Source organism: Rattus norvegicus, chromosome 8, assembly GCF_036323735.1.
Source record: "Rattus norvegicus strain BN/NHsdMcwi chromosome 8, GRCr8, whole genome shotgun sequence".
In the NCBI taxonomy this organism is placed as follows: Eukaryota; Metazoa; Chordata; class Mammalia; order Rodentia; family Muridae; genus Rattus; species Rattus norvegicus.
In genome coordinates, this window is record NC_086026.1 from 39,368,155 (window position 1) to 39,388,673 (window position 20,519).

A 20,519-nucleotide genomic window follows, 5' to 3' on the forward strand; every position below is an offset into this window, starting at 1 on the left:
TTGATTTTCTCACTCTGTAGGAAATATCATTCATTCCATTTTCCCTCACTTTTTTTTTGGATGGAGAACGGGATAGTCATAAGAGCACGCACCTCTTCTAAGTCCACGCTTTAGCAACTTAAGATGCCGGCGAGGCGAGGCAGGCGTGTGGTACCTGAAGTAAAAGTGTTGCATTATTTTCAGCCACTCTGGAAACTAAACCACAGTCTGCAGAAGAAGGCTATGCTGCCTGCCCGGCACTTAGGAAGTTCAGGGAATACAGGGCTTCTCTGTGCCATACTCTGAGCTGAACTGTCATCCAAGCACCCTGAATAGCTTGGCGAAAGGTTGTCCCCAGGCGTGGCCGTCCGGATGTGTATTCTTTAGAGGAAGCTTAAAGGTTCCGGTCAGCCCAACCTCAGATGGTGAAGGATGAACCAGGGTTCTTGTGCTTCTCTGACTTTCAGGGGTTCTAGGCTTGGTCTCTGGTGGGACCGTCAAGACCCAGAGCCTCGAGCTTCTACCCACGCTATCTCCATTGGCACTGGGGCTGCCATGGATCCACAGTTTCAAGCTTGGATGATAAAAGATATCAACTGGCAAACCAAAGGCTTAATTTTCTGCTATATAAGAAGGCTCTGGATAACTTCCTTTGTGACACACACACACACACACACACACACACACACACACACACACTAACTTCTATCTTTGCCCCTAAAATTTATTTATTTTGATTGCAGTTACTGAGTGAGGGCATGTAGAACAGTTATAGGGAAAGTAGGATATGAGCCTCAACACATGGCTAATGGAGAAACAGACTCTGCTCCCTTATCCACGGTCAGTATCGATTCTTTTACCATTACATCATGGGGGTGTTTCTGTAGGTCCTTAGCATCCTTGCAGCCATCATAAAGAGGAACTTGTGTATGAACAGACAGATGCCTGCTGTATTTATTAGCTCCATAATGATGCACTATGTCCATTTCTCTGCTCGGGTGGAAGCCGGGGTAGCATTTGCCTCAGCGTTTGCAGAGTTTTAGATCTGCCTTCTGTTTGTAGCTGTTAAACTGTGCTTCCCTCAGGGTTAGAAAGGTCAGCGCTGTCCCCAGATCTCTCATCCCCACTCCTCATATCCTGTAGCTACCTTTTATCTCTTAAGGGTTGAGGATATCCCTTTATAAAACTTCAGTATTTCCCAGATTGCACCAATAAACTGTTTTAACTTGACCACACGGTGGAAGTCTGGGTTAGCTCTTCTTGCAACTGACTCGCCTGTGGTCCTTCTGTAGGGAGAAGGAATCGGTATCTAGTACAGGGTTGTAGAAGACCTGATTTCAAGTGCAGAGACCTATGACACAGTCACCATAATGCAGTCCGAGCCTAAGGTATTTGTTGTGACCATCTTGATCATCTGGATCAAGGTTCTTTCCGGTCGCTCCTGCCTGTGCTCAGTCCTGCCACTTGTACCCTGGGTGTGCTTGGTTCCCCCCTTTTAACTGTTCATATACTATTCCCACAGTGTCTCTTTTCTTGACCTTTCTGTTCTGTTTCATGGAGGTGTAAAATAATTGGCCTACACAATGTTGTCACAGGTAATCTTTAGGCAGTTGGATTTGAGATTGTGGAACAGTATAGACAGGACTTAACCACCCAAACAGGACTCTCTCAGAGGTGTGTGTATTAGTAATAATCATACAAGAATAATAAAACTTAAAGTAGGACTCTCCTAGCAGAAGAAGGTCTCTGAAATCCGGTGCCAAGTGTAGACCAGAATGTTCTCCAGAATGTTCTCTGCCAAATGCCCATTTAAAGGGTTTGATTATCCAATAAGGAAACAGCAGATTAAGAGTCTCCTGTTTTCCCTCTATTGTGAAAAGTAATTCTTTTAATTTTGTCTTCAACACAAAGCTTAATGTTTCTTAGCACTCAAGACACCACCTAATACACATTGAGTGCTTGAAACTTCCTAGTAGCCACAGGTAGCTCTGGTAAGCCATGAAGTATGTTCTGCAGAGTTCTTCTGCAGGGGAACTGTATACATTTTGCATGTAGAGAGAGAGAGAAAAGAGCAGGGGGAGTATTATGTGAGTGAGAACAATGAACTTTTGAGCTGGGGGCAGGGAGTATTATTACAGTAGTCAAGATAGAACTTTGTTTTGTTTTAGTGTTTAATCAAAGATGAGTTTTTTATAATGTTGAGATTTTAAAAAATGCAAAAGAAAATCATGTGTGTGTGTGTGTGTGTGTGTGTGTGTGTGTGTGTGTGTGTGTGTGGTGTTGTTAAAGTGGATGAAAAGAAAACAGTACTGCACCAGCCCTCATCTGTGCAGGAAGGAGGAATGGTAGGTTCAATTGCAACACCCCTTTGGCTACAAAATAAAAAAAAATAAAAAGGAAGGAGGACAGGAAGAATACAAAAGAAGTAATAAAAGAATGAAAGATTAAAAGGAACTTAAGTGGTATTTTGTAGGCATTTAAAAACATCCTCCTCTGGACCAAGCATTGTACTGGACCAGGACTTCTCGTCTCAGGTGGCCTGGTAGTCTTGGGGCCTGTTCTTGCTCTTTGTGATGCCATTTTCAAACACGGTAAACTCCTCACGCATCTGTGGTTGGTCAGGAGAACCCAGATGTTGTTTTTCCCATGCCAGATATGAGGCTGTGCATGGTTCCAGGCTTTCAGTGTTTTCTGTGCCTGATGAGTGTTCTTTTTCAGTAGTTTTGGATAGAATGCTTTTCTGGGCCAGCCTTCTGAAGATCACAGGCCACTTAGAGGCATTTGAAGGAGCCATAAGAGGAGGGGGAGTGGATTTACTTTTAATATAGAACAACACGAGAACTCTACAAGTTTGGAATAAAGAAAAGAGTTGAAGGAAAAAGTATCGTTCACAGAGAGTGAAGAGAATTGTTAGATGCCAGGATTTAAGAGACACAGGGAGTCTCAGGAAGACCTTTGTGTTTCAGACTAGGGAGGTGGGGCTGGAGAGATGGGCAGTGTTCTGACCACATACTGCTCTTGTAGGGACCTGAATTCCAGGTACCCAGCACCCATATCTGTGGCTCACAGCTGACTGCACCTCTGTCTCTAGGAGGACCCAGTACCTCTGGCCTCAGTAGAATCCTCCAGTCCCATGGACACTCTCATCACAAACACATAATTTAAAATAATAAAACTTCGAAACTTAAAAAAAAAATAAGAGCATGGTGGTTTCAAGGACAGAACAATGTCACTGAGCAGGCGTCTGGGACGGCTGAGCTTTTTTTTTTTTCTTCTTGCATTACTTTCCCTCCCACTCATAACTGTTAGTTGCTAAAACCTCTGTATCAGTTTATCAGAATAGGCGTTAAACCTCAAAGAACATGACAGAATCAATCAGGTGCATATTTTTTAAGGTAAGAAGTGGAAAATAACTTACTCAGGCACTTAAGTTTGTAGATGATTTTTTTCTCGATTATTTATTTGCTTTTATTCTCTTTGCATTCTGATCACAGCCTTCCCCCCTCCTTACAAATCCTTCCTCCCTTCCTTCCCCCCCTCCACCTTGGGCACCCCCCCAACCCTGGGACATCTCATCTCAACAAGACTAGGCACATCTTCTCCCACTGAGGCCCAGCCAGGCAACCAGGCAGGGGAAGGGGCTCTAACACGACGGAGAAGAGTCAGAGACAGCCTATGTTTTGCTTGTTGGGGGACCCATGGGGAGACCAAGCTGCACATTTACTACAAATGTGCAGGGGGCTTGGTTTAGCCCCTATATATGCTCCCTGGTTGCTGGCGATCCCACGAATGAATTTTTTAAGGCTTTAGGGGCTCCCACTATGTGCCGGGGCCTTGTACCTGTTTCTAAAGTAATGATTTACGTGTGTCAGTGGAACTCACGCTTTCCTAAGATAATTCATTGGCATTCATACTCAAAATAAAAAAATGTATGATGGATCTGATTTTAAATTATACTCTTCAAAATTTGTTACAGAGAGTTTACAGTGCAGAAACCTCCTGTGTGACTGATTTGTATACTGAGTCCTACTTTTCTTGATATTTTTGCCCAACCTTTATATTAATTCTCTACATTGTGCGTAGGTTGTATTACATACACCATCCAGATACTACTAATGCACAGAATTCCATGGAGAATGATCAGGACTGACTAGAGGGACCTATCATAAAAGCAGAATTAAGTATTACGTATGAAATATAAGGTTTACTTTGTAGGCTTAATACCAGAGAGGGCTTGGGGAGGGACACACACACACACACACACACACACACACACACACACACACACACACAGAAAGACAGGGGCGGGTAGGGAGAGAGAGAAACAGAGAGAGAGAGAGAGAGAGAGAGAGAGAGAGAGACAGAGAGAGACAGAGAGAGACAGAGAGAGACAGAGAGAGACAGAGAGAGACAGAGAGAGACAGAGAGAGACAGAGAGAGAGACAGAGAGAGACAGAGAGAGACAGAGACAGAGAGAAAGACAGAGAGACAGAGACAGAGACAACTTTCTGACTGTCAGGAGGATTCTAGCCATATCAATGTACCTGCTTGTATGACTTTGGGAAAAATATTTCATTTATTTCGAATCTCACTCTCTTAATTGGTCAAATAACTTACCTAGAAATGATGACCTAAGGCGTCTGTTAACACTGATGCTTTGTGACTTCGGGCAACAGTAAAGGCTGGTAAAGAACATAGACTGCTATTTAAGAAGGGGACAGAACCATAATTTGACTCAGTCACTGGGAAATTTTAGGTCCCTCTGCAAAGGGCAGCTTACAGAAAGGTATTGGGAATTGTGCAAAGTGGTCACAAGGATCACATGTAATACGCTCCACTGTTAGCAAGTGCCTGGCCCGCAACACGCACTTGTCTGTGATCACTGCTGCATATGTCGTCTCAGGGTAATGTTGGGCCAGGAGTCATGCCTTCCAGTATACAACAACTTCCTTTTCTGCATAAGTGTTGGCCACAGGGCCAGCTGAAGGCAGCTCCAGGGAGGGGTCCGAATTGGAGGAAGAGATCTGTAGGTTAGGAGGCTGGTAGGCAGGGCAACTAACCCAGCTGTGCCCTCACAGCTGCCCATGTGGTCTGAGTGATGACTTATTTCATGGAAGCTGCTCCTTCTTGTCGCTCTGTTCTGTTGAGAAACAGTCCCCTCCTGCAGCAGGAATGTACTGCGCTGTGAGGCACCTCAGTACCTCTTCCTGACAAGCCTGGTGAGTCAAGGTCCTCACTGCCTGTTTGCACAGAGGGAAGGGCCCGTGCCTGCTTGTGGGGCTGTTCACAGATGCTTCCTGGGCAGCAACAGGCTGACCCCTCTGTGGGAATGGCCTGCCTGGTGGAGTTAGGGGAGCAGACAAGATGCCACCTGCTTTGGCTTCCCAGCTATCCCGGAAGCTCTAACTGTGCGCTGGTGTGTCAACAGCGACCCTCTCGCTTCTCAAAGGCTGCCTTTGTGGCTGGCTGTGGCGTCACCCACGCACACTTGTTATCCGTGATCTCATTTTATTGATGTTATTTCTGCGTTTTGAGAAAGATCTGTCACAGTTACCCCTTCTTTGGGAACAAGGGCCTAGGTGCAGCAGCATGTTGATTCGTAAGGGAGCAAGGAAGACTGCCATTGGGTTCCTACCAGAGGGCTGATCTAATTCCTACCTATCTTTATATGTTGGTGCCATTGTTTGTCTCTCCCCTCTCTCTCTCTCTCTCTCTCTCTCTCTCTCTCTCTCTCTCTCTGTGTGTGTGTGTGTGTGTGTGTGTGTGTGTGTGTGTATACATGTACATATGTGTATATATATATATCTCCCAGTCTTTGAAGTGCTTAGATGTTGGATTTGGAGGGACGCTGAGGTCCGCTGTGCGTATTAAGCAGTCTGCCTAAACACTGCCTCATAATCTGGTAATGTGTTAGTTGGGCACGAGGCTTTGCCCACCAGAGATCCCACTGATCTCGTGAGTTGCCTGTATTTTTGTGGGCAAGGGGAGTATACAGAAGGGATGCCAAGTTGTTCTCTCAGTGCTACAAGCAAAGAGATGCTAGAACGGCACGCAGCTGGAGTGTGGCAGATGTCCTGATGGCTCGCTCCGTTTAGACACTCCAGCTTAAATATTTCTCTCGTGTGATGGGCGGCTCCACAAGAGCCATACATAACCACCAGCATGAGAGTAAAACGTCAACGAGGCGGCCACCCCCTTTTGGTTGCTGCAAGTCCCCTTCCTCTACATGTTCCCATATCCATCGTCAGTGATCCTGTATAATTGCTAACTGGAGAGCTTTGAACAGGTTGCTCAGACCTTTCCATGTCGGATCTAGGAAAGTGGCAGAGATGCCCAAGATACCAGGAGCAAAAAGAAAAGTGGCTTGTTCCCTAGGGCACTGGGCACTGGACACTGGGCACTGGGCACTGGGCACTGGGCACTGGGCACTGGGCACTGGGCACTTTTCTTCTGAGAGAGGTTGGCTTTGGACCTTAAGGTCTGTTGTTGTTGTTGTTTCTCTGTGTGTGATTTTTTATTTTGTCTTTTTATTCCTAAGAGAATTCCTCCCAGCCTGCTTTCCTATATTAAACTGAAATGGGCTTTGCTTGAGTCCTCTGTGCCTCAGTTTATGTCAAGCGAGATCCATTTTGATGAGCAGAGGGAAAGTCAGACAGCTGGAGGTGGCTTCTAAAAAACAAAACAGGAGAAAAATTGGAATATCACAGTACATTGTATATAAAAGAACTGTGCCCGAGAGGCATGCAAGAACTAATGACAGCCTAGTTGCGTGATGTGTTCTTTCCATGTAAAAGAGTCGTACCATTTAAATTGGGGTACCAGGTATAGGGGTGTGTGTGTGTGTGTGTGTGTGTGTGTGTGTGTGTGTGTGTGTTCACTCAGAACTAGTTAGATTGGACCGGATCCCTAATTATTCTTCCTAAGAAAAATCAACACCCTTGCCTCTCCTTGTTTTGTTCTTGCTGGAAGCAAGCCAGATGACAAACTGTTGGCCTGAGTATTCCCTTGGGCCTGCTGCTGTCTCCCTGCAAATGCATACAAATCCTAAGTGACCACCAGTGCCCTGGGTTTCCCTGGATGACTGAGCAGGGGGCGGTGAGGATGGGAAGCAGGGGGTGCTACAACAGGTTATAGCACAAGAAGAGTTTTAAGCTTGGATTTTTTTTTCGGGGGGGGGCGGGTCTGGGCACTCAGTTCTTGTCAGGAAAATTTTAGAACACATATAAAATAAATCCTACTGCATCCAGAAGGGGACTCTCGTCTTCAAACTAGGGTCATTGTCTGATTTAGAACCTCCCACTTACAAGTAGCTCAAGGCAGGCCTAAAGGGTCAGTCCTTGATCTTATCTTGCCCTGGCTTGAACAGTTCCTTTGCTGTGCACTGAGCTGGCTGACAGAGGTTGTCATCTTGTGTCCTTCTGCGGCCCGATGCGAGATTCGATTTGGGATACCTAGTCTGTTCTGACTCCAGGCCTCCAGATCCTTGTTACCTTTTCATAGTCTCTGTATTCTTCTTGAAGGAGTTTGCTCTGAGTCAGCGGTCATTCCTTGGGAGAGAGAGTAGGAGAGTTAATGAGTTCATGTTTAGAAAGTGCTCGAGACAAGTCACTGCTGATGCAGGGAGAGTTGTTTAATTAGTGGGAGATCGGATGCAGAGTCCTCATGCTCAATACGACGAACTCTCCAAGGTGAGTCACAGATATGTGACCAGGAAACATATCCTTGACTTCATGTAGACCAAGAGTTCCACCACACACCCCGTGTCTCCTGACAGAAATAAAACACTCTGCAAAATGGTTGGGTGTTCCTCCTGTGTTATAGACATAGCAGTAACCTGCGGCACAAAGGATGAGATAAAGTAGCGTTTGCAGATTACTGGGGATGTACCAGGTAATTCACAAGGACCTTTACAGAAGCACTCACATCCGTTGGTTGGCTAGCTCTGTGAGGTTAATGTTTCATCCCCATTTTCTTTTTCTCATATAAGAAACAGAATCTCAGAAAATTTCAAATAATTTGCTTAGGGCCATAGAGGTGCAAAGTCCCAAATCTTTATTTTGAGCATTGTCACAAAGCCCAGCCTACACAGAACACCCATTTGGAGAGAAACCCTGGCCACACTCTTAGGAGAAACCTTGATTCTTGGGATGCTATTCTCCGTGTCGTGTCGTATTTTCTTTTAAGATCCTCATTAATATTAATGTTAGGAAGAAAAAAAACCATTCAGTTGTATATAAATCTATACCATGGGTTTGGGTAATTCCTAGCATGTATTTTTCAAGTTCAAGATGGATGAATGAAAGCACACTAGCTAAACATGCATACAGAATTGGTGCTCCCCGTCCCCCCTCCACACACCTTGTTGTGGACTGGGAAACCGAGGAATGAAGAGAGAGCTCAACCATGCCTGAGAATTTTCCAGGGAGGGGACAGAAGTTTAGGCCTCGAGGCCACTTGATGCAGCAGGAATGTCTGTAGAAAAATAAACACACACGGAATGAATCAACATCTACACGCTGGACCCGCAGTTAACCTCCTTCAGCAGGAGGGGCAGTGGGAGGAGTCAGAGCTGGAGTCCTTCTCCCTCCTTCTTTTTAAAAAGTGATACTTTATTAGGGCCTCTCTGAGGGGATCCTGGTGACTGTTCTGTCCTTAAGCAGGATCTTCTGCATTGGATGGCCTGATGAAATGATGTAGAAGATTCAGAGCCTCCGACGGATTTTGGGTGCTTAATGAACAAAACGGAGGCAGAGCCTCAGCGAGATTGGGCCCTGGTGAGTTGTTGTAGCTTCAGGGAGCTCTGGTCAGCAGTCACAGCTTGCTGGCTTGCCTCACTCCTCAGTGAGTGAGCAGTGAGTAAAGATGAAGCCAGGCTCTGCTCTACACTGCCCTTGCTCCGTAGGGAAATAGTTCCAGTGTGTTTCCGACTCAGCCCAGTTCTAGCAAAGTAGTACGTGGGTTAGCAGAGGCCGGTGCAGGATATGCACTTGTCTCCTCCCACACAGGCTACTCACAGTGGAGTGCCCCTCAGTTCCTGCCCCAACAGAGTCTAAATGTGATTCATCTCCTTTAGTCACTAGTGCCGGCTTCTTAAGTTTTCAGGCGGATTTAGTTACGCCATTGGTTGCCTATCACGATCTTAGGTTACATAGCCATTCTCCCTTCCCATTTGGCAGATAGAACTAATCAAAGAGAAGGGTTCATGTGTAGGGTTTCCAGTACCAAGTGATCTCTGCCTGTGGGTGAAGCGTACTCCTCAGAAGAGGCAGGCGAGATAGCCCTGGACTCAGTACTGCTTTGTTACTCACTAGTCCATCCGTCCTAAGGCAAATGATTTAGCTTCCCCAAGCCCTGCTTTTCTGATTTTACACGAAGACTTTAAGAAAGCACACCCAGGGCTGTGGCAAGAATTAGAGATCATTCCTCTAAAATACGTTTTCTCTCTCTCTCTCTCTCTCTCTCTCTCTCTCTCTCTCTCTCTCTCTCTCTCCCTCCCCCCCTCTCTGTAGACCACACCACAGGGTCTCAGGAAATGGTGTCACCATTGTCTCGACCCACCGAATTCTTTACCAATCTTACTTTGCTGCTGACACCGTTCCTACTTCAGCGGTTGTTAAAACTGTGGTTGCTGTTAACCTGGTTACAGAAAATTTTCCACTTGACACCCCTTTAACCAAGTGCTGTAGAACGGCCCTGTGGCTGGCTATATTATTTTCCAGTCCCTCTCCTCAGACACTTACCTTATCTGACTTCAGGCGTTGGCAGAGTTTCTTAACTCCAGAGCCTTATTTTCAGACACTGTCCTTCCAACTGCAGCAAGGAAGCTTCTTAGAATGCTCCCCCCACCCCCCCAGGCACTCATTTTGATCTGGAACTCTTCTCTTTGGGGAGGTGACCTAAGCCATGTGGCTTAAAGAGGAATACTACTACTAGAAACCTCAGTGGGGCGAGTAAATGTCCTTGTCACCTGCTGAGACAGGCAACACCAGAGGTGTGGGAGTGAAGGTTGGGAAGAGAACCCACCTGACACGAAGCAGCCTGCTACCCTTCTCCAGGGTTCTTCCTCCCGTTCCCAAACAGGTGCCTGTTGGACTGTCCCTGGCTCAGCCAGATTTTCCCTGAAAACCCATGGACCTCTGGCCTTCAGCAGTTGATTGCAGCAGAGGATTTTACAACCAGGATCTAGCAACTAGGAAAAGGGATCGTGTGTCTTTAAACGGCTAAGCCCGTGTGTGTAAATGTGCTTGCTAATCCAGTGACTAACTCAGTATACCATAAAGCAGCAATGAGCCTGCTGCCAAGACAGGGCTCATCCCAACTGGAGGGTGTGTAGGGCTCAGAGAATTACCTCTTCAGCATGTTCCCTCTGTCCTCTCTCTCCTCCACATTTCATCTCGTATGTTCCCCAGAACCGGAGCTCACTAGATTCCTGTCCCTCAGATCTCCACTCCTCTTTCCTCTCCTGCTCTCTACAATGCTTTATTCACTTATCCAGGGTGGGGGCCCTGTGCCATCTGAGTAAGGGCTAGGGAATCCATCAGTGTTGGGTTGGGACATTCCAGGGGACAGAACTCATTACCCCTTTCTGAAAAATCTCCCCAAATGACCCAGTTGTCAGTGTGTTGTGACGGGGCCTGCCTCAGTTCCCAGTTTGTGATGATGAGTTCTGTTAGCATCTGTCTTCCCAAGATCCTGTTGTATTTATCCCTCTTTCATTACATCCTAGGGGTTAGGAGAAAAACATTTAGCCAGTGGGCAGGGGCCAGAGTATAAGGTACACTTCTCTCTGAGGGTCTTTAAGTGAGGGCCTTGGGAAGCCTCTTCTGGGTGTGGTTAGGACCTAGGAAATTAGAGGGATCTGGGGCCTCTACATAAGTGTTCCCAGAAGCCAGTGACACCAGGTGTCTGTTCTGAACATGGACCTTGCCCAGCTTCTCCCACAGTGTCTCAGGGAGGCACACACAGTCCAGCTGCCACCCAAAGCATTTCCGTGTGTCAGAGGTGGGTGTTGGAGGCCCCAGCCTCCCTCTGTCTTTCCTTCTCAGTAATTGGTTTCATATTCATCACCTTGGTCCCCTCCCATCCCAGGACATCTGTCTGCAGTCTCCTTCCTATTCCCCTTCCTGAAGAGTCTGGAATGCAGCCACATCGGTCTCACTGCAAAGTCTTGGCCGCTCTGGAGTTGGGAGCATGTATTACTTTTTGTATATTTAACAGTACAGGTTTGTCCCACTAGAGTGGGAGCCCCTACCAAATGGAGGGTCTCTGGCTGTCAGTCACCAAGGTCTTCCCATTGCTCTGTGAGTTAGTAGCTGGCTTATCTCTCTAGAGTTCATGCTGTAGGAGTTCAGTGGCTTTTAATGCATTGATAGAGTTGTGTGATCATCACAGGCGCCTCATTTCAAAATGTTTTCAGTGTCCCCCAAAGAAGCTCTGTGCACACCCACAGCCTATAGTTGGTGTCGGTTGAACAAAGGCATGCTGTCCAGTAAGGACAAGGTCCTAAGGAGTGCGCAAAGCACACACATCCGATTTGGGTTCTCCATCTTCCCATCTCTAGGGGCCGACTTTCTACTTGCCTCTCCTCAGCACTCAAGCTCTCCGCTCTACTCTGCAGGCTGGCTTGCTTAAGCTTCTCAGTGGAGTAACCCCCCACTCTTGCTGGGTGGAGGTAATGAGCGCTCTCACCAGCTGCATGCAGACAGTTCGGCCCAAGGAGCCTGGGCTGGGGTGGCTGCAAGTTCCTAATGGCTTCCTGATGAGGCAGAGCCAGTTATTAACATCGGATGAGGACTGGGCATCCGGGCTTCTCTTCCCCACCTGACCCAGCCAGGCAGATGGAGAGAGCTGCTTCAGCTGCTGCCCCCTTAGCATTGATCACTTTCTCTCTGCTCTTTATCTGTCTGTCTAGCCCATTGATCTGCAGATTGGGTCTGCCTGGCCGCTGGGTCAGCCTCCTGGCTTTGTTGTTAGAGGTGCCCAGAGCTGTATGCTCTGGGCCTGCATGGACAAGACTTTGAGGCAGCTGTGTGGTTGCCAGTACACTGAAGTCTGGGTGCATGGGGTTCTTATAAGAGGCCCAGAAGGAAGAAACCTGTGAGGCTAAAAGATGTCAACTAGGAGAGAGCTAGGACTTCTTAAAGCTGTAGATTCAGCACTCCAAATGTGTTTGCTTTTAGGATGAGAGGTACTTGAATTGCTCTAAGACTTCAGGCCCTTCGTGGATGAAACAGACAGCTTCATTCATCAGATGGCGGCTTGCTTCGCAAGTTCGGACTTTATGTCCTAGATAGTGTCGTGTCTCTGTGACGTTCATTGTACCTTGGTCATTCTGTTTGGGCACCACAGAACTGAAATGATAACGTTGGAGAGGCTTCAAATGGCATAGTGACTCTCGCTTCTCCTCCCAGTGGTTTTTAAGATACAGATCTGTAGATCAGACATTAACTGATGTCCTCCCTGGCCCTGGTTTGATAAGAATGGCACCCTCTGTTTTCAGAGCTGGTGTGCATTGCAGTGTCACGCCATCAAATTCTGCTTGTTTAATGATCACCGACACACAACAGGGACCTCCCTCTTGGGGGTGAGGGGGGGGGTGTACACTTTGGTGGTTTTCACTCAGCTCTTGTAAACTACAGTGGAAACAGGTAGAAGAGGGAGCCATAATATGTCATACTATTTACATATGTGTTGGCTTTTATGGGTAGCTGTCCCCTGGGGTTTCTGGAGAACTAGGGGGAGGAATGTTGATCCAGAATGATGCTGCAGGGCTTGGTTGTAGTAAAGACATGGAGGGGACCCTCTTGCTCCCAGCTCATGGTATAGATGAGGAAAATCCTGGGCAGGGGGTCAAAGGGTCCTGAATTAGTGAGGCAAAGGTGGGTCCCCTCCTGGGCTTCCTTTCCCCATTAGGAAAAGTCAAGTTGGAAGTAGATGACATCTAACGGCACTTCTAACTCTTGCAGGAATAGTGTGGGACCCTTGGCCAGTGACACAGCTCCAGGACTCCTCCTCCACTGGCAGCTTCCCGTTCATTCATCCTATAATTACGTCTGGCTGCCAGGCGGGAGAGCCTCCCTCCAAGGAGTTGTTAAGGTTTTATAGCAAATTCTGTGAATTCTTCTCTGCTTCTTGGCTGCAGATGAGGCTTTCCATAGCCAGAGTGAAGGTGTATAGAGGAAGAAGGCAAGAGAAGGGTAAATAAAGACTGAGGGCAGAATGCATGGAGTGATGGCTCACTCTTCTCAGCCAAAGCTGAAGAGATACAGGGACTCACGTTATAGATCGGGTAGCCCCGCACCAACTGTGGAGAAGGGCAGATGGCAGGGTTAGCGGGGAACCTAATGCCACAGGGAGAGTAATCACGAACTCTTCCAAGTGTCTCTCTCTCTAGGTCTTAAGTAAATACTTAGCAACCCAGGAGACTTTAGCAGGGACCCACTCTTAATTATTACTTAAATGCCTAACTCAGGTCCTGGGGTGGGTGGTGTCTATCTCCTAAGAGATACGTATTGGGCCTAAAGGACTGAGTAGAGCCTTTATTCTATGAGTCGTCAAACGTATAAAGTCTGAGGCTATAAACTCCAGACGTTCCAGTTTGAGGCAAGGCTGCTGTTTGCTGGTGTGCGGCGAAGTTTGAAGGCTGATAGGGGAGGGGAGGGTTGTGTCCTGGACTTGCCAAACAAGCCACAGGTGGGAATTTTCACATCTTCTCTGATGTCACTCAGCCTTGCCTTGGGTCTGAACGCTGTGAATGTGCTCCTACCATGTGACTCCCGAGTGGCTCTCTTGGATTGCACTAGGATGAGTCAGCAGAGCCTTTGGAAAGAAGGGGCTATTTTGCCCATAGGGAAAAATGGGTGGAGAGAAACTAAAGAAGCAGGGTTTGAGTAAAGACTGGATCAGATCAGGTGCTCCATGCTCCCACTCCCAACATCCACTGTCTGATGTGTTTTAAGGTGGTCTTCACCCAATGTACTGAGCGACTCCATCGTTTGCTAGTGCGGCCTGGCACGTGATGTCTCAGCCGTCTTGGCAGTTCAGGTTTATTAGTGTGCCTTCAGGTACTCTGAACTGGGGGCAAGCATTTTTACCTCATGCACTTGTAAATGAGTGAGGCTGAGGCTGGGGAAGAAGGCAGTGTAACCTGTAACTAACTGTCGTTCACAGGGTCCGTTGGCCCCAGCAATGTCCTGCCTGAGTTCTAAAATGATCAAACATTTAAGTGCTTGCCACCAGTTCCCTCTCAACGTGGGAGGGAATGTGTCCGTCTTCCATAGTCTCACCTATTTAAACGAGAGACAGGAGCGTTACCTCACTTCTGCTTCCTTTTGCTTATTTAAGTGTTGGTTTTCCAGGAGCAGGGAAGGAAGTCACTAGTGGAGATTCAGAGGCAGGAGTAGAAAGCTGACGTTTCCCCACGGGGATCTTTGTATCATGTCTCAAATGTTGTTATTTTGGGGGACGAATCTGGGTCTGTGCTTAGGACTTGTAGGGTTGAACCCAGTGCATGACATTGCTGACTATCGGTTGCCTGGATGTCTTCAAAGAGACAGGTGGCACACGTATGAGGTGGACAGGTAGCAGGGTGACAGTCTACAGGGACCCACCGCTGGGTCTCTTTTCCTATGGCTTCCTTCTGGCACCAGCAGGTTGTGGTCTATCACAGACTAATCTGACCTCCTGCTTCTGGCACCAGCAGGTTGTGGTCTATCACAGACTAATCTGACCTCCTGCTTCTGGCACCAGCAGGTTGTGGTCTATCACAGACTAATCTGACCTCCTGCTTCTGGCACCAGCAGGTTGTGGTCTATCACAGACTAATCTGACCTCCTGCTTCTGGCACCAGCAGGTTGTGGTCTATCACAGACTAATCTGACCTTCTGCTTCCGTCTTACTAAGCCCGAGGGAAGAGTAAGAATATAAGAAACCTAATAGGGAAGGAAGAAATTGATTATCACAGTACGAAGTCGTGTTAGGAGAAAAGATGAAATTCCAAAGGGGGAGACGAAGCAATGAAAGGGAAGGAAGGATCTTTCTTTGTGTCCATGCATGGTCAGCACTTGGCCTCTCTTTTCTCCTCGACAGTGGTGCTGGATTGAACCCAGATAGAACGCTTGCTGGACAAGTGTTTTCAGCTCGAGATGCGCCCCCAGCCCTGTGTGGTAGTCCCTTCATTCAATTCCAAGGGGTGAGCTAAGGAACTTAACCAGAAGGAGCTCTGTTGTAGTGCCACTAGCCATGTGTAGTGAACAGACCCGATAAGACTGTTGTCTTAGGAGCCATGGCATTGATCTCTTATCTTTGGTTGATTTATCCTTGGCATCCCCGAAAGAGGCCTTCATTACCTCTCAGGTCTACCAACCTCAGAGGGGACTATGGAGGGCAAGCAAGTTCTGCCCTTGGCTAGAGAGACCTATTCGACTGAGAAGGAACAGTATGAGCAAAAGAATAGTTCATTCCTCAGCAGGCAGCCTTTGTGGTGACCTCATCTTCCTCCCAGCTCTGGTCCAGTTGGAGCTATGCATACAGGGCAGACTTCCAGTTCCTCCTGTCTGGGACTCACAGGGGCAGATATAAATAGACCAAGACTTTGTCTGTAACCATTGTTCTCTGGCTGCCCATTGTTTCTGGTGCTGAAGCCTCCCTCCTAACCTCCCCCACCCCACCCCCCCTCCCCTGCCATCGCTCCTGCCCCCCCCATCTCTCTTAACTGTGCAGAAGTCTGAATTTCGGCCTGGCTATTTTCATTTGCACTTGTCTGGTGCTTGGAGAGATCAGAGGAGAGAATCGCCCTACAGTGTGGATCAGGGGAGTTATAAGCCTCCTATTTTGATGCCAGCAATGCTTTTGTCTGAGTCTTTCCTTGATATATTTGTGGCCCAGACAAAGATAGGTGGATGTGTTGATAGTAGAATCAGGAGGATTTGTAAGGAGTCGAACAACTGTCCCCACAGGGGCATGATTAATGTGCCTGTGTCAGAGTAATGCATGGTCTGAGGTGTTACAGCATGGGGCTCAGTACTTGGCCATTGCCTCTTTAGTGTTTTTTATCATGAGGGGCTCACAGTAGAGAAAGATGCAGAAAGCATGGTAGTAAGTTGCCGAGGGCGGGAAGGTTGAGATGGATAGCTAGTAGGATGGATTAAGAAAAAAGATTTTTACATGGGGAATTATGGTTCAGAACAGTGACATTTGCTCTAGATAAACCAATAAAGGCCAGGCTGTAGGTGTGGGACTGGCTCCGCATGAGTTTGTCTGGAGAAGGTTTACCCTGTTCCTTGGACGTTCCCCATGGAGGGCTATGATGCTCCTTTGTGGGTACAGCCATGCAAGATTGCTTCTGGGTGGAACAAGAGGCCGCCGTGACTGATTGCATTAGACGGGGAGTTTTAAGAGCCGGTCAGAGGGGTTATCAAGCATGGAGGATAAAAGGTGAAAAACGGCTAGCTGAAGGATTTGCAGTGCAGGGCTTTGACCTATAGAGCTAGGTTCTAAGCAGCCATCTTCTGACAACATGTGTCCAGTTCTTCTCATAGCCATCAAGGCTTATGAGTGAAATGAAAGGCTCACAAAGAAGGGCACAGCTGGGTGTCTCAAGCCGGAGCGTGCTGAGAGAAGAATGGCGATTTTCTGCCTCTCCTTTGCTCTTCACTCCTTTGTCAGTCCGAGAAGCTCAGGTCCCAAATATGTGAACGGTCTGTTGCATGCGGTGCTATGGTACGTGCCTCCATATCCTCTACTGGGAACGTGGTCTTATTCATTCTGTGTCACGTTTTTTTTTCTGGTTTGGATACAGACAGTTGTGCTGTGTGGATGTGTGTGAATATGCATTTTCCTTCTCTGCCCAGATTTATTTATTAGAAGAAAAACACATCTGCATAAAAAAGCTTCAGAACACAGGAAGAATGTCTACTTTGTTTTTCTTTCTGTAGCACTAAGACACCGCCGGGTTTCGGCTTCCTCTGAGGGATTTTGAAGACTGGCTTTCATCTCAAACACCCCCCACCCCCCCAACACACACTGGAAAATTGTCCTTTTTGAGGGGGTTTACATGTATTTATATATATTTTTTAAATAAATAAGAAATCGGGGAGACAATTTCCTTTCAAACTTCATGGAAAAGATTCCTTTCTGGGAGTGAATCGTTGCGTCTCCTTAGTCCCTTCCACTTGGCCTCCGGCCTCTGTTCTGGCTCTGTCCTCCTTGCTGTCTCCTCTGCCTATTCTGCTGCTCTCTCTTCCCCGACAGGCCCCACCTCAGCTCTCTCAGACCGTCTTCCTCAGCTAGCTTTGAGCCACTGAACACTCATTGGAAGAGGCCTGGCTCTGTGTTTGTTTCCTGCGTGGGAGGGAGAGGCAGGCCTTGAGAAAACAGTTCAAAAGTGCAGGAAAACTTTACCTCTTCCAGCCTAAATAAACCGGCCTTGCTCCGTTTGTTTGCCCAGATTTTTCCTTTGCCCGTGGAGAAAATGTTTCATCTTTTACCTCTCCTGGCTTTTCTTTCCTGGGGGTGGGGATCCTCAGTCCCCTCCCTTCTTCATGCTTGTGGTAGGCTCTGAGCCAATAGTGGGAGCAGGTCACTTTTGGGAAGGCTGTGTGGTGGTGGAGCAGTGACGCAGGGGCCCCTGGAACCACATGTTGCATCTGCCTTGTGCTATCCCTGAATCTGAGGTCTACCCTTCTCCAGAAAGAACTTCGTATACAATTGGAGAGAAACATCCTACGTCCTTGTGGCCAGCCTGCCTTTTCTGCCTCTCAGGCTTGCAGGTTTACAAACAGACACAGAGAGGGAATACCCTATCGTTTGTGTCTAAAGACCTGGACTTGAGTGTTTGGTTACATCGCTTCCAAGCAGGCAAGGTGGTGAAATAACCAAGGTAGCCTCTGTGAGCCCCACCTGAAGAGTGGAGGAGGAAATAATACTAAAACTTTTGAGAAAATGCTTTCTGAAATGTAAAACTCTGCTTAACAAGCTATGATGGTAATTATAGGTGGGAAGCCGATGAAATTAAAATAAGTTGATTATTTTAATAACCCTCTCGGGATGGCAGCTGGTGAGGTTGTAAGGACTCATCAGGAAGCCATAAGCAATAAACTGGGAGTAGCATCATACCTTGCTGGGATAATAACAAGATGTAGAGGGTCAGACAGTTTCCATCATTGTGATTGGGATTATTCTGTCAGGCTATTACTAAGCGCCTTCTAACCCCATCAGGAACATTTGTTTTAGTTGAAGGCGAGATCAGCAATATCAAAGGTATAAGGGTGGGGGTAGGGCTTGGTAGTAGGACACTTGACTGGTTTGCCCAATGCCTGGATTCCAGTCCTATCCCTGCAGAGAGAGCCAGGAGGTATAAGGCAGAGAAAGAATCAGCAGTGCAGAATGGCTAGGAGCAGATCTGGGCTTATCTCCTTAGGGCTTCCATGGAGACCAGGGCCTGGTACTGTGTTTATCAGGACAAAGGGATCACACTGTCCTGGGACGTTTTGGACACATGCAGGCAAAGTGGTGTGATGAGAGCTGAAGATAGTCATGGGTTAGCTGGAAGTGCTCTGAAGTATGTGAAGCACCTTGTAAGTAGGTGAAAGCACTCATCTAAGGACTTCCATATTCCCTCCAGGTGGTCTTTGTGCAGAACTCTGCCACAGGGTGGTGGGGCTAGAACCCAGAATGAATATATGAATATATATATATGTAAATATATATATATGTAAATATATATATATATATGCCTTCTGCCATTAAACCGTACCCTTTGCCTTCCAAAAAGCCCTTTAAACTGTGGGAGAATCATTGCATTAAAGGCCCATAAGTGACTAGTATAGTCTATTTCGGGTTTAAGAAAGTCTCACTATATAGGAAAGAGTTTTGAATACAAAACTCCACCTTTTCTTTGCTCCGTATTGGTTCTAAGGTGGCGCTTATAGGAAGCTTTAAAAAAAAAAAAACTAAAAACATCTACAGGATACCGTGTAGCTGTGAAGTGTTGTCATGGCCAACATATTTTAGATGACAGCTACCAAAAAGATTTTCCCCTAGCAGGTTGGACTACAAGATGCAGATAAGTAAGAAGTTGCTCTGTTCCTTCAGTGGGTGTCGAGAGAGAGATTCAGGTGAGAACAACTTTCCGAGCTTGCTTTCCCTCTGGGGTGTGCTCTGAAGTGAAGAGTATGGAACAGGCATTTGAAAACGCCCGTGTCTAATGGACATGGTAGATACTCAATAGACTGTGGTGTCTTAATCGGACTGGGGCCACAACAAACAATACGTAGGGTTCCATTTACAATGCTTACATGGACAGCAGGGGGAAGGAAGCTGACAGCCTCCCAAGTGCACACAGTTGCAAAAATGGGGAAAGCGAAGTGTCTGATGTTGGATCTCTGCCTCCAGACCATGTCTTGGGCCTTCACTTGCTGGGTCTGCTAAAGAAGGTGCACACTCCAAAGACTGTCTAGCAGGGAGGGCATCTTCATCCACACGTTTCCTCCTTGGGTGTGTTGGGTGGGAGACTTGAACTGTCCATGGGAACCGAGTAAGAGCATTGAGCTGCAGAGCCCAGGGGCCAGTTCTGCCTTCTGGCCTCTAGCCTGGAACGGAAGAGTCTTTCTGGGTTTCCCTGAACACCTGGAATTGATTTGGGTCCTGCTGTGCCTTCCTATACATATGCTGAGGTGGAGGATGGTGGAGGGGCTCGGAAAGAAATAAATCCAGTGATTAAAAATAGCTTTTGCATGTCAGGTGCCTGAACACATTTGGGAACATGCCCGCAATCCCTTTTGTCTGGCAGGTCTGAACTCTGGCGCTGCCGAATTACAACTGCTTTCAGTTGTTTTTCCTGCTTCCCTACCATGTAATGGTCAAGGGCTCATTGGAACCATGTGTGAGCCTGGTGACTCACCAAATCCTCAGGACCTCAGTGGTAATAATGTGTTAAAACTTTTTGGGGGATGGAGCAGGGGACGGGCGAAAGGAAGGAGGGGGAAGTCTGAGGTCACTTCCTACAGATGTTCTATGTGCCTGGCAGACCCAGCACACTGCTTCCTCTGGCTCAGAGCAGCTTAGAACACTCTCTATCCTTTAGGAGACCCCCTCTTTTGTCCTAGGGCAGCTTCCCTCTGAGAAGAGGCAACTACCTTTGAGTTGGCACGTTGTGTGTGTTCCCTGGTGGTTGTGTGCATTGGCACAGAGAGATGCTGTAATCTGAGACTGGCTTACATGTTTTGGGCAGCCAGGTCACTGGAGGGTGAATTGGGGATTTTCTGTACTGCTTCTTTCTACCTTCTTTGGATTGGTTTTTACTGGCTGCTGCCAGCTAGAGGTTTGAAAAGAGGAGAAGGACTCACTCTCGGCTGCCTGTTTGTCTACTTGGTCAGAGTCCATTCCACGTCTCATGCTGTTCCATTGTTTGAAACAATGTTGCACTGCGTGGTTGGAATGGGTGGACCCGGCGTGGCCCCCAGGTGGATGCCTGTTTATTGTTTATTGCTTTGTCACATCACTTCTTTATTGAAACCTGAGCCAGCTCTGCAGAAGAACTC

The 20,519-nt window shown here is 47.3% G+C and overlaps 1 protein-coding gene and 1 long non-coding RNA gene across 5 annotated transcripts in view; one reads left to right on the top strand and one right to left on the bottom strand.

Moving 5' to 3' along the window:
• Ets1 (ETS proto-oncogene 1, transcription factor) overlaps nt 1-20,519 on the top strand; it is a 122,087-nt gene that overhangs the window by 64,219 nt on the left and 37,349 nt on the right. The gene's annotated exons all lie outside the window — the stretch shown is intronic.
• LOC102552230 (uncharacterized) lies at nt 6,522-10,432 on the bottom strand. Its single transcript, XR_005488034.1, has 4 exons — nt 10,328-10,432; nt 8,338-8,451; nt 7,470-7,526; nt 6,522-6,648 (listed from the first exon to the last, which is right to left on the bottom strand). It is a non-coding gene; the product is annotated as an uncharacterized LOC102552230 (long non-coding RNA).